The sequence below is a fragment of the Octopus sinensis genome, unplaced genomic scaffold (genome assembly GCF_006345805.1).
Source record: "Octopus sinensis unplaced genomic scaffold, ASM634580v1 Contig14771, whole genome shotgun sequence".
Taxonomy (NCBI): Eukaryota; Metazoa; Mollusca; class Cephalopoda; order Octopoda; family Octopodidae; genus Octopus; species Octopus sinensis.
Genome location: NW_021833371.1, coordinates 7,768 through 26,852, shown reverse-complemented (window position 1 = coordinate 26,852; position 19,085 = coordinate 7,768). Strand labels below are relative to the sequence as shown.

The window sequence follows — 19,085 nt, the reverse complement described above, 5'->3', positions numbered from 1 at the left end:
CTATCTTCCCAGTTAGCCTTCCTTTAACATTGCTGCACCTCTTATGTGTCCATAGCTTACACTGGGTACATCTTATAGAGTTTCTACCTACACCTTTCCTACAGATCGAGCAGGGCCATCTACTTGAAGGCATTTGTGGTTTATCTACCTTCCTACTTATTAGGACTTTGGTTTTAGCTAGGTTGACTCTAAGGCCCCTCAATTCTAATCCTTGCTTCCACACCTGAAACTTCTTCTCCAGTTCTGATAGTGACTCAGCAATTAGAGCAAGGTCATCAGCATAGAGGAGCTCCCAGGGGCATCCTGTCTTGAATTCCTCCGTAATTGCCTGGAGGACTATGATAAATAGGAGGGGGCTGAGGACTGAACCCTGGTGGACCCCAACCTCTACCTTGAATTCTTCAGTGTACACGTTGCCAACCCTAACCTTACTTACAGCATGCTGTAAGTAAGGTTAGGGTTGGCAACATGTACACTGAAGAATTCAAGGTAGAGGTTGGGGTCCACCAGGGTTCAGTCCTCAGCCCCCTCCTATTTATCATAGTCCTCCAGGCAATTACGGAGGAATTCAAGACAGGATGCCCCTGGGAATATTGAAACCTTTACATCACACCTATTTATTAAATCAAAACAAATTTTAAATTTAATTTTTAGAAAAATTCAATTTTAATTTTAGAAAGAATTCAATTTTAAGTTTAGAAAATCTAACACAAGTATAATCAGTCCATGCCATGACAGCCGGCTTAATTTTCAAGATGAAATATTAAAAGATCTTTCAACAACTCGTAAGATGGTAGCAATAAACATGACCAAATAATTAAGTTTCCTGTTCTGTCTTTCCTGTGTATCAAGTAAGTCTTATCTCCAAACAAACAAGTTTTCCATCTGATGTTCTGCTAGACGTGTTCCAGTAAACTCAGATAATCTGAAAGGATCTGTGATTCTTCTATAAGTAAGAAATCAAGGTAATCTTCAGAATCTCTGGGTAGAATTTTCCTGAAATTATCCAACACCTCCTTCTCTTTCATGTCTTGTTCTTGAGTATTTTCTGTCAAAATAGAAAGGATTATAAATGTAAAATGCCAGTTATCATTTTATCTTTTACTTGTTTCAGTCATTGGATTGCAGCCATGCTGGAGCACTACCTTGAAGGATTTAATCAAATAAATTAACCCCAGGACATATTTTCTTTTTAATCTGATGCATATTCTATCAGTCGATTTTGGCGAACCATTAAGGGGATGTAAATAAAACTGGGACAGACCCAAAGGGAGGCCTGAGGGACACATGTCTCCCTCAAGAAAAGAAGTGCGCCCTTTTAAATAATATTATAAGTCTGTTCACCGAAGTCCCAACTGGTGAAGCACTATCAATGATTCAAGAAAAACTAAGGACAGACATCCATATAAAAGAACGCACTAGTATGCCAATAAGAAACCTGATGAAAATGTTGACTTTCTGTGCAGAAACTACCTATAGATAGATATACCTACAGTATAGATAGATATCGACATGAAGAGAGTTTAGCTATGGGTTCACCATTATCACCAATAATAGCCAATATATACATGGAATACTTTAAGAATTTGGCTTTAGGATCAACACCACTAAAACCAACACTATGGCTGCTATATGTTGATGACACCTTCATACTCTGGCCCCATCAGGAAGATGTCCAAGTGTTGTTAGATCATGTGAACTCAATAAAGCCATCCATACAGTTCACAATGGAAAAAGAAAAAGACAATCAGCTAGCATTCCTGGACGTGTTAATAACACACACCAGGTATGGATTCAGCACATCCGTATACTGCAAGCCGACCTTTGCTAGACGATCCTTCAACTTCAGCTCCCAACATCCATACAGTGTAAAGAGAGGGATTGCTCAGTGCCTAAAACCTCGAGCAATGAATATAAGTAGCAATCAAGCTCAGTAACAATCTATTAAGCAACAACTACCCCAAAATCACTCTCCACTCCAATCATGAAGAAAAGAGAGGATGAAACTGATAAACTAATCACAGTCTGTCTACCCTATGTGAAAGGCCTCTCTGAAAAGATACAAAAGATATGCGGCCTATATGACATCAGGGCAGTATTCAAAAGTAACATAACACTTTGCAAATATCTCCTTCAAGTAAAACCACCAATAGAAGAGAATATGACTAAGAACTGCATGTACTCCATCCCATACAGCTGTGGTAGGTAATACAAAGGCAAGATATGCTGCCACCCCAAAATAAGGGTAGAAGAACATCGCAAAGTTGTGACATGGGGAGATATTGATTAATCGGGTATAGCTGATCAAGTATGGAAAAATGGAGACCACTTTCCCCTGTGGGATGAAGTTAAAATAATAGACAGAGAACACCACTGAGAAATACGAAAACTAAAAGAAGCAGCACATATGCTAGGACACAACAACCTCCGAAGCAGACTGAGTGCAGTTAGGAACAGCATATGGAAAGTGGTATTAAGGAAGGATAGGAGAATATTAGATTTATAAGCCTTTGGTAATAACAACACCAACATCAAAAAATACCTTTTCCCAAGACACCTGATGAAGACTGGAGGGCATATCAGCCGAAACATTGTGTTAACAACAAACAAGATGAGGACAAATATCCATCAATTGTAAATTCCTCATCTCTTAAATATAGAACTGGAATATATATATACATATTGATACAAATGGTAAGACAACAAAAGAAAGAAAGAGACCTCGATATTATGTAAATAGAGGAATTTGTCTGTAAATGTAATATGTGACAATTATTCGGTAGCCATGATAAAACTCCAAGTTTCAGATGTCAGACTGGAAATCCACGCCGCCCTCTCTTCAGTTATCCAGCCATCGGAAAAAATGCTATATATATATATATATATATTTATCATAGTCCTCCAGGCAATAACGGAGGAATTCAAGACAGGATGCCCTTGGGAGCTCCTCTATGCTGATGACCTTGCTCTAATTGCTGAGTCGCTATCAGAACTGGAGGAGAAGTTTCAGGTGTGGAAACAAGGATTAGAATCGAAGGGCCTCAGAGTCAATCTAGCTAAAACCAAAGTCGTAATCAGTAGGAAGGTAGACAAATCACAAACACCTTCAGGTAGATGGCCCTGCTCGATCTGTAGAAAAGGTGTAGGTAGAAACTCTATAAGATGCACCAAGTGTAAGCTATGGACACATAAGAGATGCAGCAATGTCAAAGGAAGGCTAACTAGGAAGATGGTTTTTGTATGTGGCAGATGCTCAGGAACAATAAACACTGAAAATGCTCTGAGACCAACTTCCGTCACTTTCCAGGGAGAAAAACTAGAAATAGTTGATAGTTTCCGTTACCTAGGTGACCAAGTCAGCAGCGGGGGCGGGTGTGCTGAAAGTGTAACTGCTAGAGTAAGAATAGCTTGGGCAAAGTTCAGAGAGCTCTTACCGCTGCTGGTGACAAAAGGCCTCTCGCACAGAGTGAAAGGCAGACTGTATGATGCGTGTGTACGAACAGCCATGCTACATGGCAGTGAAACATGGGCCGTGACTGCTGAGGATATGCGTAAGCTCGCTAGAAATGAAGCCAGTATGCTCCGATGGATGTGTAATGCCGGTACTCACACTCGGCAGAGTGTAAGTACCTTGAGAGAAAAGCTGGACCTAAGAAGCATCAGTTGTGGTGTGCAAGAGAGACGTTTGCGCTGGTATGGTCATGTGGCGAGAATGGATGAAGATAGTTGTGTGAAAAAGTGCCACACCCTAGCGGTTGAGGGAACCTGTGGAAGAGGCAGACCCAGGAAAACCTGGGACGAGGTGGTGAAGCACGACCTTCAAACTTTAGGTCTCACTGAGGAAATGACTAGAGACCGAGACCTCTGGAAGTGTGCTGTGCGCGAGAAGACCCGGCAGGACAAGTGAGTCCATAACCCGTGGCCTTCTACATGGGATGGAGCCAGCCTACGTATGCATACCTTCCCTTCTTGGGACACAAAACTCTACTTGTGAAGACGTGATGAGGCAAGTGAGGATCAGAATCGAAATCGATCAATGGAAATTGCGGATGTGCTACCAGTGCCGGTGGCATGTCAAAACTCTGCTTGTGAAGACCCGTTGAGGCAAGTGACGATCAGAATCGAAATCGATCAATGGAAATCGATCAATGGAAATTGCAGATGTGTTACCAGTGCCGGTGGCATGTAAGAGAACTTTCCGTTTCGCGACCGTTGCCAGCACCGCCCCGTTTCGTGTCCGTTGCCAGCCTCGCCTGGCCCTCGTGCCGGTGGCACATAAAAAGCACCATCCGTTCGTGGCCGTTTGCCAGCTCTGTCTGGCACCAGTGCGGGTGGCACGTAAAAAGCACCCACTACACTCACGGAGTGGTTGGCGTTAGGAAGGGCATCCAGCCGTAGAAACACTGCCAGATTTGACTGGGCCTGATGAAGCCTTCTGGCTTCACAGACCCCAGTAGAACCGTCCAACCCATGCTAGCATGGAAAACGGACGCTAAACGATGATGATGATGATGATGATATATATACGGCTTTGTAAGTTACTGAGAAAAAGCTACTATGGAAGGCTTATAGTATAATAACTGTATAACATATAATAATATTTTATTCCTGGTTTGAAGCAACAATTTATAAATACAAACAAATAACTTAAAAATGTTGAGCTAACCCCACACAGAATCAAACCCACAAATCAACACTAACATCCAATTGGCCAAATGCTCATTCATCAATTTCAGCCAAATTTAGTTAATATATACTTAAAGAGAGAATAAAATATTGCTACGGTATGTTATTATACGGTTACCGGTATACTATGAACCTTCCATTGTAGCTTTCTCTCCATAACTTACAAAGCCTTCTGCGTTGCTTTACAAATATTATATGTAGTATGTCTTTCCATTCTGACTTCAAATTCCATCGAGGTCGACTTTATCTTCCATCCTTTTGGAGTTGATAAATTAAATACCTGTTGCGTATTGGGTTGATCTAATTGACTGCCCCCACCAAAAAACAATTTCAGGCCTTGTGCTTAGCATAGAAAAGGTTATATATAGTACATGTTAGACGGTATATATTAACTAAATTTGGCTGAAATTGATAGGTGAGTGTTTGGCTAATCAGATACACAAGAATCCGTATTGTCGTCAATTTGTAGGTTCGTTTCTAGCTGGGGTTAATTCATTATTATCCAGTCATTTGTTGGTATTTATAAATTGTCACTTCAAAACAGAGAATAAAATGTTATTATACAGTTGTATATATATATATATATATATATATATGAAGATATATACTCTTTTACTTGTTTCAGTCCTTTGACTGCGGCCATGCTGAAACACCGTCTTTAGTCAAGCAAATCGACCCCGGGACTTATCTATCGGTCTCTTTGCCGAACCACTAAGTGACGTAAACACACCAGCATCAGTTGTCAAGCAATGCTAAAGGGACAAACATAGACACACAAACATGCACTCACATATATATATGCATATATACGACAGGCTTCTTTCAGTTTCTGTCTACCAAATCCACTCACAAGGCTTTGGTCGGCCCGAGGCTATAGTAGAAGACACTTGCCCAAGATGCCACGCAGTGGGACTGAACCCGGAACCAGATATATATATATACATATATATATACATACATACATATATATAAATAATTTATATCTATATATATATATGTATGTATATATATATATATATATATATATATATATATATATATATATATATATAAAAATAATTAAATAGTGTTCAGTCCAGATTCTCTCACTCTGCAAAAGTTTCTAGTTCGAATCACACGTGTCTCGAGATGTGCCGAAGATTTTCTATTTTGGATATATTTGGGGTACTTAGGTCTGCTCTGGACTTAGTGCTTGCTTTTTCCATGGGTATGAGTAAGTATTTCATTTATATCTCACGTATTTATCGCTGAAGAGAGGAAAATTCTTATGAATTAACCCCGAAATTGGGACCAATACGGTAATAACGGATTTTTTAGAAATTTCTATCTGTTTGTTTCGAGATGCACAAATTATAATGGTTATTGACAATTTTGTCTTTTTTTCGGCATATTTGGCATTAGAATTTTTCTTTTGCCCTTATTTTGTAAATTATTTATAAATTTAACCTTTAGAGGTATTTTTTGATATGCTGGCCATTGATAAAATTTTTTTCGAGAAAAAAATTTTATCTTCATTAGTTATATATATATATATATATATATATATAAAGATATATATATACATATATATATACATACATACATATACATATATATGTATATATATATATATATATATGTATATGTATGTATGTATATATATATGTATATATATATCTTTATATATATATATATATATATATATATATATATAACTAATGAAGATAAAATTTTTTTCTCGAAAAAAATTTTATCAATGGCCAGCATATCAAAAAATACCTCTAAAGGTTAAATTTATAAATAATTTACAAAATAAGGGCAAAAGAAAAATTCTAATGCCAAATATGCCGAAAAAAAGACAAAATTGTCAATAACCATTATAATTTGTGCATCTCGAAACAAACAGATAGAAATTTCTAAAAAATCCGTTATTACCGTATTGGTCCCAATTTCGGGGTTAATTCATAAGAATTTTCCTCTCTTCAGCGATAAATACGTGAGATATAAATGAAATACTTACTCATACCCATGGAAAAAGCAAGCACTAAGTCCAGAGCAGACCTAAGTACCCCAAATATATCCAAAATAGAAAATCTTCGGCACATCTCGAGACACGTGTGATTCGAACTAGAAACTTTTGCAGAGTGAGAGAATCTGGACTGAACACTATTTAATTATTTTTATATATATATATATTATATATATATATATATATATATATATATATATATATATACATACATATATATATATATAGATATAAATTATTTATATATATGTATGTATGTATATATATATGTATATATATATATCTGGTTCCGGGTTCAGTCCCACTGCGTGGCATCTTGGGCAAGTGTCTTCTACTATAGCCTCGGGCCGACCAAAGCCTTGTGAGTGGATTTGGTAGACAGAAACTGAAAGAAGCCTGTCGTATATATGCATATATATATGTGAGTGCATGTTTGTGTGTCTATGTTTGTCCCTTTAGCATTGCTTGACAACTGATGCTGGTGTGTTTACGTCACTTAGTGGTTCGGCAAAGAGACCGATAGATAAGTCCCGGGGTCGATTTGCTTGACTAAAGACGGTGTTTCAGCATGGCCGCAGTCAAAGGACTGAAACAAGTAAAAGAGTATATATCTTCATATATATATATATATATATATATATACAACTGTATAATAACATTTTATTCTCTGTTTTGAAGTGACAATTTATAAATACCAACAAATGACTGGATAATAATGAATTAACCCCAGCTAGAAACGAACCTACAAATTGACGACAATACGGATTCTTGTGTATCTGATTAGCCAAACACTCACCTATCAATTTCAGCCAAATTTAGTTAATATATACCGTCTAACATGTACTATATATAACCTTTTCTATGCTAAGCACAAGGCCTGAAATTGTTTTTTGGTGGGGGCAGTCAATTAGATCAACCCAATACGCAACAGGTATTTAATTTATCAACTCCAAAAGGATGGAAGATAAAGTCGACCTCGATGGAATTTGAAGTCAGAATGGAAAGACATACTACATATAATATTTGTAAAGCAACGCAGAAGGCTTTGTAAGTTATGGAGAGAAAGCTACAATGGAAGGTTCATAGTATACCGGTAACCGTATAATAACATACCGTAGCAATATTTTATTCTCTCTTTAAGTATATATTAACTAAATTTGGCTGAAATTGATGAATGAGCATTTGGCCAATTGGATGTTAGTGTTGATTTGTGGGTTTGATTCTGTGTGGGGTTAGCTCAACATTTTTAAGTTATTTGTTTGTATTTATAAATTGTTGCTTCAAACCAGGAATAAAATATTATTATATGTTATACAGTTATTATACTATAAGCCTTCCATAGTAGCTTTTTCTCAGTAACTTACAAAGCCGTATATATATCATCATCATCATCATCGTTTAGCGTCCGTTTTCCATGCTAGCATGGGTTGGACGGTTCTACTGGGGTCTGTGAAGCCAGAAGGCTTCATCAGGCCCAGTCAAATCTGGCAGTGTTTCTACGGCTGGATGCCCTTCCTAACGCCAACCACTCCGTGAGTGTAGTGGGTGCTTTTTACGTGCCACCCGCACTGGTGCCAGACAGAGCTGGCAAACGGCCACGAACGGATGGTGCTTTTTATGTGCCACCGGCACGAGGGCCAGGCGAGGCTGGCAACGGACACGAAACGGGGCGGTGCTGGCAACGGTCGCGAAACGGAAAGTTCTCTTACATGCCACCGGCACTGGTAACACATCTGCAATTTCCATTGATCGATTTCCATTGATCGATTTCGATTCTGATCGTCACTTGCCTCAACGGGTCTTCACAAGCAGAGTTTTGACATGCCACCGGCACTGGTAGCACATCCGCAATTTCCATTGATCGATTTCGATTCTGATCCTCACTTGCCTCATCACGTCTTCACAAGTAGAGTTTTGTGTCCCAAGAAGGGAAGGTATGCATACGTAGGCTGGCTCCATCCCATGTAGAAGGCCACGGGTTATGGACTCACTTGTCCTGCCGGGTCTTCTCGCGCACAGCACACTTCCAGAGGTCTCGGTCTCTAGTCATTTCCTCAGTGAGACCTAAAGTTTGAAGGTCGTGCTTCACCACCTCGTCCCAGGTTTTCCTGGGTCTGCCTCTTCCACAGGTTCCCTCAACCGCTAGGGTGTGGCACTTTTTCACACAACTATCTTCATCCATTCTCGCCACATGACCATACCAGCGCAAACGTCTCTCTTGCACACCACAACTGATGCTTCTTAGGTCCAGCTTTTCTCTCAAGGTACTTACACTCTGCCGAGTGTGAGTACCGGCATTACACATCCATCGGAGCATACTGGCTTCATTTCTAGCGAGCTTACGCATATCCTCAGCAGTCACGGCCCATGTTTCACTGCCATGTAGCATGGCTGTTCGTACACACGCATCATACAGTCTGCCTTTCACTCTGTGCGAGAGGCCTTTTGTCACCAGCAGCGGTAAGAGCTCTCTGAACTTTGCCCAAGCTATTCTTACTCTAGCAGTTACACTTTCAGCACACCCGCCCCCGCTGCTGACTTGGTCACCTAGGTAACGGAAACTATCAACTATTTCTAGTTTTTCTCCCTGGAAAGTGACGGAAGTTGGTCTCAGAGCATTTTCAGTGTTTATTGTTCCTGAGCATCTGCCACATACAAAAACCATCTTCCTAGTTAGCCTTCCTTTGACATTGCTGCATCTCTTATGTGTCCATAGCTTACACTTGGTGCATCTTATAGAGTTTCTACCTACACCTTTTCTACAGATCGAGCAGGGCCATCTACCTGAAGGTGTTTGTGATTTGTCTACCTTCCTACTGATTACGACTTTGGTTTTAGCTAGATTGACTCTGAGGCCCTTCGATTCTAATCCTTGTTTCCACACCTGAAACTTCTCCTCCAGTTCTGATAGCGACTCAGCAATTAGAGCAAGGTCATCAGCATAGAGGAGCTCCCAAGGGCATCCTGTCTTGAATTCCTCCGTTATTGCCTGGAGGACTATGATAAATATATATATATATATATATAGCATTTTTTCCGATGGCTGGATAACTGAAGAGAGGGCGGCGTGGATTTCCAGTCTGACATCTGAAACTTGGAGTTTTATCATGGCTACCGAATAATTGTCACATATTACATTTACAGACAAATTCCTCTATTTACATAATATCGAGGTCTCTTTCTTTCTTTTGTTGTCTTACCATTTGTATCAATATGTATATATATATTCCAGTTCTATATTTAAGAGATGAGGAATTTACAATTGATGGATATTTGTCCTCATCTTGTTTGTTGTTAACACAATGTTTCGGCTGATATGCCCTCCAGTCTTCATCAGGTGTCTTGGGAAAAGGTATTTTTTGATGTTGGTGTTGTTATTACCAAAGGCTTATAAATCTAATATTCTCCTATCCTTCCTTAATACCACTTTCCATATGCTGTTCCTAACTGCACTCAGTCTGCTTCGGAGGTTGTTGTGTCCTAGCATATGTGCTGCTTCTTTTAGTTTTCGTATTTCTCAGTGGTGTTCTCTGTCTATTATTTTAACTTCATCCCACAGGGGAAAGTGGTCTCCATTTTTCCATACTTGATCAGCTATACCCGATTAATCAATATCTCCCCATGTCACAACTTTGCGATGTTCTTCTACCCTTATTTTGGGGTGGCAGCATATCTTGCCTTTGTATTACCTACCACAGCTGTATGGGATGGAGTACATGCAGTTCTTAGTCATATTCTCTTCTATTGGTGGTTTTACTTGAAGGAGATATTTGCAAAGTGTTATGTTACTTTTGAATACTGCCCTGATGTCATATAGGCCGCATATCTTTTGTATCTTTTCAGAGAGGCCTTTCACATAGGGTAGACAGACTGTGATTAGTTTATCAGTTTCATCCTCTCTTTTCTTCATGATTGGAGTGGAGAGTGATTTTGGGGTAGTTGTTGCTTAATAGATTGTTACTGAGCTTGATTGCTACTTATATTCATTGCTCGAGGTTTTAGGCACTGAGCAATCCCTCTCTTTACACTGTATGGATGTTGGGAGCTGAAGTTGAAGGATCGTCTAGCAAAGGTCGGCTTGCAGTATACGGATGTGCTGAATCCATACCTGGTGTGTGTTATTAACACGTCCAGGAATGCTAGCTGATTGTCTTTTTCTTTTTCCATTGTGAACTGTATGGATGGCTTTATTGAGTTCACATGATCTAACAACACTTGGACATCTTCCTGATGGGGCCAGAGTATGAAGGTGTCATCAACATATAGCAGCCATAGTGTTGGTTTTAGTGGTGTTGATCCTAAAGCCAAATTCTTAAAGTATTCCATGTATATATTGGCTATTATTGGTGATAATGGTGAACCCATAGCTAAACTCTCTTCATGTCGATATCTATCTATACTGTAGGTATATCTATCTATAGGTAGTTTCTGCACAGAAAGTCAACATTTTCATCAGGTTTCTTATTGGCATACTAGTGCGTTCTTTTATATGGATGTCTGTCCTTAGTTTTTCTTGAATCATTGATAGTGCTTCACCAGTTGGGACTTCGGTGAACAGACTTATAATATTATTTAAAAGGGCGCACTTCTTTTCTTGAGGGAGACATGTGTCCCTCAGGCCTCCCTTTGGGTCTGTCCCAGTTTTATTTACATCCCCTTAATGGTTCGCCAAAATCGACTGATAGAATATGCATCAGATTAAAAAGAAAATATGTCCTGGGGTTAATTTATTTGATTAAATCCTTCAAGGTAGTGCTCCAGCATGGCTGCAATCCAATGACTGAAACAAGTAAAAGATAAAATGATAACTGGCATTTTACATTTATAATCCTTTCTATTTTGACAGAAAATACTCAAGAACAAGACATGAAAGAGAAGGAGGTGTTGGATAATTTCAGGAAAATTCTACCCAGAGATTCTGAAGATTACCTTGATTTCTTACTTATAGAAGAATCACAGATCCTTTCAGATTATCTGAGTTTACTGGAACACGTCTAGCAGAACATCAGATGGAAAACTTGTTTGTTTGGAGATAAGACTTACTTGATACACAGGAAAGACAGAACAGGAAACTTAATTATTTGGTCATGTTTATTGCTACAATCTTACGAGTTGTTGAAAGATCTTTTAATATTTCATCTTGAAAATTAAGCCGGCTGTCATGGCATGGACTGATTATACTTGTGTTAGATTTTCTAAACTTAAAATTGAATTCTTTCTAAAATTAAAATTGAATTTTTCTAAAAATTAAAATTGAATTTTTCTAAAAATTAAATTTAAAATTTGTTTTGATTTAATAAATAGGTGTGATGTAAAGGTTTCAATATTCCAACAGAAATATTATGATAGAAGAATATTCTCCTGAGGAAAACACTTGGAAGGAATTAGTTTCATGATTCTATAGGAAATATGTTAGTGAAAATATTGATAACTAATTTTCTTAATAAATGGTTATGGTTTTTCACAGTCATATATGCATATCGTGTGTGTATTATATATATATATATATATGTATATATAAGTATATGGGATAAAGAGAGCCTGCCGAATGTCAACCCAACAGAGGGACCAGCTATCCGAGTTGACAGTTCTTTGGTAGTTAAGGCAATTAGAAGCATGAAGATAGGGAAAGCCCCAGGCCCATCAGGAATTACTGCAGAGATGCTCAAAATATCTGGCAGTGTCGGCTATAGCCTAGTCGCCTTTATAGTTAACCAGGTGATACACGAAGGAGTCATACCCAATGACTGGTGTAGCAGCATAATAGTCAACTGCTACAAAGGTAAAGGTGACGCCCTAGATACAAATAGTTACAGAGGTATCAAGCTGTTGGATCAGGTAATGAAGGTTACGGAGAGGGTCATAGCCCAACTGATTAGGGAGAGAGTCAACTTGGATGAGATGCAGTTTGGTTTTGTGCCAGGGAAAAGAACCACTGATGCCATATTTCTGCAGGAGAAATACCTAGCCAAAGATAAGCCCCTGTACCTGGCTTTCGTTGACATGGAGAAAGCCTTCGACAGGGTCCCCCCGATCCCTTATCTGGTGGTCAATGAGGAAACTAGGGATAGATGAATGGCTGGTGAGAGCTGTGCAAGCCATGTACAGGGATGCTGTAAGTAAGGTTAGGGTTGGCAACGTGTACACTGAAGAATTCAAGGTAGAGGTTGGGGTCCACCAGGGTTCAGTCCTCAGCCCCCTCCTATTTATCATAGTCCTCCAGGCAATTACGGAGGAATTCAAGACAGGATGCCCCTGGGAGCTCCTCTATGCTGATGACCTTGCTCTAATTGCTGAGTCACTATCAGAACTGGAGAAGAAGTTTCAGGTGTGGAAGCAAGGATTAGAATTGAGGGGCCTTAGAGTCAACCTAGCTAAAACCAAAGTCCTAATAAGTAGGAAGGTAGATAAACCACAAATGCCTTCAAGTAGATGGCCCTGCTCGATCTGTAGGAAAGGTGTAGGTAGAAACTCTATAAGATGTACCCAGTGTAAGCTATGGACACATAAGAGGTGCAGCAATGTTAAAGGAAGGCTAACTGGGAAGATAGTTTTTGTATTTGGCAGATGCTCAGGAGCAATAAACACTGAAAATCTGCAGAAAACAACTTCCGTCACTTTCCAGGAGAAAAAACTAGAAGTAGTTGATAGCTTCCGTTATCTAGGTTACCAAGTCAGTAGTGGGGGTGGGTGTACTGAAAGTGTAACTGCTAGAGTAAGAATAGCCTGGGCTAAGTTTAGAGAGCTCTTACCTCTGCTGGTGACTAAAGGCCTCTCGCTCAGAGTAAAAGTCAGACTGTATGATGCATGTGTACGAACAGCCATGCTACATGGCAGTGAAACATGGGCTGTGACTGCTGAGGACATGCGTAAACTCGCGAGGAATGAAGCCAGTATGCTCTGATGGATGTGTAATGTCAGTGTGCATACTCGACATGGCAGAGGATGTAAAGCTGTTGTCCCTTATTAATTTCTTTCTTGGCAACTATTCTCTGGAAGAGTCTATTTGAAATGTTGGATCTTCCACTCTTCATGGCAGCTTCACTATACCTTTTTTTCACTGTACTGTAATTTTACTAATATACACTAATATTTTAATTTTACTAATATACATGCACACAAACACATATAAATACATGCAGCATGTTATGCATATGAAGTACACATGTAGACCAATACTCAGTGTAACCAGTAAGCATTGATAAAAAGAACTGTCCACAAAGGCCTTATCATGTTAAGAGGAATATCTCATTGAGGGAAAAGTATTAGTGTGTGTAAATGTATAGTTGAAAATTGTACAAACAAAGACAGCCAAGAAAAGAACAAACAAGGAACAGAAAGGAATGAAGTAAAAAACGGAGAGAAGAAAATGTGTCTGGATTAATGATTGCACACACACATATATGTATGTAAGTGTGTGTGTGTACATATATACATGTGTGTGTACATATAGGTGCAGGAGTAGCTGTGTGGTAAGTAGCTTGCTTACCAACTACATGGTTCTGGGTTCAGTCCCACTGTGTGGCACCTTGGGCAACTGTCTTCTACTGTAGCCTCGGGTCCGCCCAAATCCTTGTGAGTGTATTTAGTAGACAGAAATTAAAAGAAGCCCATCGTATATATATATATATGTGTGTGTGTGTGCGTTTGTCCCTAACATCACCTGACAACCGATGCTGGCATGTTCACATGCCCGTAACTTAGCGGTTTGGCAAAAGGGACCGATAGAATAAGTTCTAGGCTTACAAAGAATAAGTCCTAGGGTCGATTTTCTCGAGTAAAGGTGGTGCTCCAGCATGGCCGCAGTCAAATGACTGAAATAAATAAAAGAATGTATACATATGTGTGGGTCCTGTTTTATAAGTGGATGAGATTTGTAGGAAAAGTGGGTCATGAAATGTCAAGAAACAAGACCGAATTATAATGTAATTAACAAAAACTGATCCTGATATTACTAAAACTTTACCAAACATGTACTTATATATGGCTGTTTTTTTTAAATAAATAAATATTTAAAATATTTGAAAACGTCTTATTTCTTCTTATACAATGATTTAATCTACTTTGGTCCTGTAGCACCATCTTTTGTCCATGTCTATGCCAAAACAGACGTCTCCAATGTTGGTGCTCCATGAAAAGCATCCAGTACACCCTGTAATGTGTTTGGCATTAGGATGGGCATCCAGATGTAGAGACCATTCCAAAACAGACTCAAACTTGACACAGTCCACTGGCTTACCTGCTCCTCTCAAACTGTCCAACCCATGCCAGCATGGGAGACAGATGTTAAATGATGATAATGATGGTGATGTGACTCCTTTGCTGATATTTTGTGTAACCTTGACACAATGGGACAACTGTAACTTAGGTTATTGGTTGGTAGACTGAGGTTTTGAGGGTTCCTTTTAACCTTTTTTGTTAAGGACTGCAGTATTGACCCTGGCATGATTTCCCTCTTATTTCTTCCTAAATACCAAAATAAAGATGTTGATATTTTTGGGGATGTCATGGCTATGTTCCTAGGCAGGAACCTTATCACAAAGTTTCTGAAATACTTTACAAATTTAAACAAAAATATTCAAGTCTTTTGAATTTCAGGAATTTGTGTTTTCATTCCAGAGGTTGAAACAGTCATCTAGAAATCTTTTCCAATTTTCTTTTATGTATTGGGAAAGAGGGTTTCCAAATGTAGATAAAGATTCCTGGTATATTATTATTTCCAGATAGCTCATTGTTAGGTTCGCAATGACTGGGACTGCCCTAGTACCCATGGCAGTCCCGGATTTTTGTTGATAAAACATGTTGTCAAACATAAAGTGGTTGTTTCATAGGATGAATTCAACCGATTCAATTATGAATTCTTTGCTGATTCTTTACGGTATTTCTTCTGGATATTGATTCAGCCAGAACTGAATTTCAGCTATAATGGATTGTAATTATAGGTCCCCTGGATGCTCGGGCTGCCACCAAAACTACATAGGGTCCACGGGATTATCACTCAGATGCAGATGCACTCTGCATTTACAGCAGATTGCATTCCCAACATACAGAATGATACCCTTTAGTAAACACATTGAGAAATGAGCAAAGTAACTACTGCCACAATTTCTAATCTTTCCATTTTATCAATGTGCTATTGGTACACCAACACAAGTTAGATTAAATAAGGAAACCTACTTATAATATAAGCCCAAAGTTAACTTTTTCTAGCATTTTTAAATGAGGAAACTTACCTCATTGGAAAATATATATATATATAAATCAAAACCTAACCACTTCTAACATTCTATTCTTTCTAACCCAAATCATTTTAAATTAATAAAACCTAGTCATTCCCAATATTTATAATTATCTCTCTTATACCGAAAAAATCCCTGATTACCTTCCCCTGTCTGAAACTCTCATACTTCAAATCATAGTGAAGAGATGACACAGTATCGGTAAAAAATTCGAGAAATTTGAGAAGCAAATACGAAACCGGTTATTTCTCCAAAAACAATGTTACTATACACAAAAATTTATAGCATTTTTAAAAACAAGACGATTTAAATATATTCTTTAACCATATAAACAAGTCTTCTGAAGTTTTTCACTTTATTTTGTCTTTTATATGTATATATGTATATCACCTTGATCACCTTGACTGACCAGTCCGTCAGGCGTCCATTTGACACTGCTGGTCACAGCACGCTGTCCACTCCTCTCTGGATCGCGCCTTTATCATCCACGTGATCCAAATCATCCTCCTGAAATCATAACTCCACCGTCGTGGAGGTCTTCTGGGTGGTCTTTTCCGCTCGCGCGGGTACCACTCGACAACTGCGTGGGTCCACCGATTATCGGTGAGCCAGGCGACGTGTCCAGCCCATCTATACTTGCTGCGTGTATACTCTGCGATGACATCTCTCACACTGGACTTCTTTCTGATGATCTCGCTACTGATGTGCTCTCTCAACGAGATACCAAGCATTGACCTTTCCATGGCACTTTGAGCCGTTACCAGTCTTTGCTCTTCTCTCTTTGTGGTAGCCCATGTTTCACTACCATATAACATTGCAGGCAGAACTGCACTGTTAATGAGGTTGGCACGGGTGGTCCTGTCCAACCTCCCTTGAGGATATCCCTTATGCCATTAAATGCCTTCCATCCGGCCCTTACTCTCCGTGAGATCTCCTTTTTGATATCTCGGCACATATTTACTTCCTGTCCCATATACATACATATATGTATATACATACAAACACACGTATATACGTATATATATATATATATATCTTTATACATATATATATATATATATATATTCATATTAATCTATCTATCTGCTAGACAAACGCTATTCAAATGGGCTCCACGTAAGTTGGCCAAAACCACAAAAAAAAAAACCTGACACATAAAAACAAGCAACCACCTATACACAACACCACCAGAACACATTAAAATATTGCACATCACACCAACCCTGCATCACACTAAAATCCAATTACCCCAATGCGGTTGGAAGATGCCAGGAGTACTCTTCCAAGAAACTTTATAGTGATCTCCTCGAGTGGGGGATTGGAATGCTACCTTGGAAACAGATGGAGCAACTGCATCGGGTCGTCGAGATAGTATCTAGATAGGATACTGTGTAGGACAGTAGATAGAGATAGCGTAGGGTGTCCACAATTCTACATAGTCAGCTACACGGATCACAAATTTGTGACGTGTACGCTAGACATAGATAAGACAGATAGGCAGGGTCCCGGTTACTGGAAACTGAACGCATGTTTCCCGTTGAGACAGGTTTTCAGAGACCGGATTAGCACACTAGTAAAGAGGGCTTCGACGGGAGCCATCATCAACAACAAATGGTGGTTTACCCTTGAGAGCAGTAAAAGCGGAAGCGATTAATTATAGTAAAGCACTAGCAATAGATAGAAACAGTGTAGAGGGTGACCTAGTTTAGAAGCTAGAAGAAGCGATTAGAAGTGGCTTCGCATTCGACATTTTGACGGCGAGGTTGACCCTCGACCAACACTTCAATGCTAAACACGAATGGTGTGTTGTCAGAGCTAGGATGCGTGCTTTAAGGAACGAATGTGTTGGAGTCGCATAAGAGGCCCAGGTGGCAGAGGCACAAAAGGGCAACAAAGCCAACATTCGGTCTCTGGTAGATGAATAAGGGCACGAATTACTCAAACCAAGTAAAATGTGTGTGGCTTTTCAACAGCATTTTGCCCGACTGTTCAGGACGAGTAGTGAGCGAGAACGCAGGGTGGATTTCAGTGCCTACCAGCACAGCCTGTCACGACTTTCGACAAGAGAGGCAGAGTGCTGCGAAGGTGCCATCATGGTGGCGCAAGTGCGGGACATAATGGCGGAATGCTCGAGGGACAAATCACCGGGTTTAGATGGTCTACCCTATGAGCTTAACAGTTGTATGCCAGACTTGTTCGGAGATGTCTTGGCAGCAGTGTACTGCAACTGGCTGAGGAGCCATAACACTGCATAAGAAAGATCTAAACAAGGGGAACGTAATATATAACTTACGGCCCATCACTATTCTCAATGCAGACTTGAAAATTTTGGCCATGGTGTTAGCCAAGAGGTTGGTGCTTGTCATTGAGAAACTGGTTGACAAGGTGTAAAACATGCGCCATGCCAGGCCGGAGCATCCATAACAACCTCCATCTGATGCGCTACATCATAGACAGGGTAGTTAAGGAACCTGGAATGAGTGGGGCCCTGATCAATTTGGATCAATCCAAAGCTTTTGATTGGGTAGACCATCGATACTTGGAGGCTGTCCTCATAGTGGTTGGTTTTGGTCCCGTCTTCCGCAGCTGGATAGATGCCTTGTACAGAGGCATCCGTTCGGTAATTCGCATGAATGGACATCTATTTAAGAGATGAAGAATTTACAATTGACAGATATTTATCCTCATCTTGTTTGTTGTTAACACAATGTTTCGGCTGATATACACTCCAGCCTTCATCAGGTGTCTTAGGAAAAGGTATTTTTCGATGTTGGTGTTGTTATTAACAAGGGCTTATAAATTTAATATTCTCCTATCCTTCCTTAATACCGGTTTCTATATGCTGTTCCTAACTGCACTCAGTCTGCTTAGGAGGTTGTTGTGTCCTACCATATGTACTGCTTCTTTTAGTTTTCATATTTTCCAGTGGTGTTCTCTGTCTATTTTAACTTCATCCCACAGGGAAAGGTGGTCTCCATTTTTCCATACATGATTAGCTATACCCAATTTATCAATATCTCCTCATGTCACAGCTTTGCAATGTTCCTCTACCCTTATTTTGAGAGGGCAGCATGTTTAATCTTAGTATAACCTACCACAGCTGCATGGGATGGAGTATTACACAGTCTTTGGTCATATTCTCTTCTATTGGT

The 19,085-nt window shown here is 39.5% G+C and overlaps 1 long non-coding RNA gene across 1 annotated transcript; it reads right to left on the bottom strand.

The window, feature by feature from the left end:
* Positions 1–2,025: 2,025 nt before the first annotated feature.
* LOC118761531 lies at positions 2,026–16,469 on the bottom strand. Its single transcript, XR_004997449.1, has 3 exons — positions 16,459–16,469; positions 8,275–8,278; positions 2,026–2,165 (listed from the first exon to the last, which is right to left on the bottom strand). It is a non-coding gene; the product is annotated as an uncharacterized LOC118761531 (long non-coding RNA).
* Between the last annotated feature and the right edge of the window lie 2,616 nt (positions 16,470–19,085).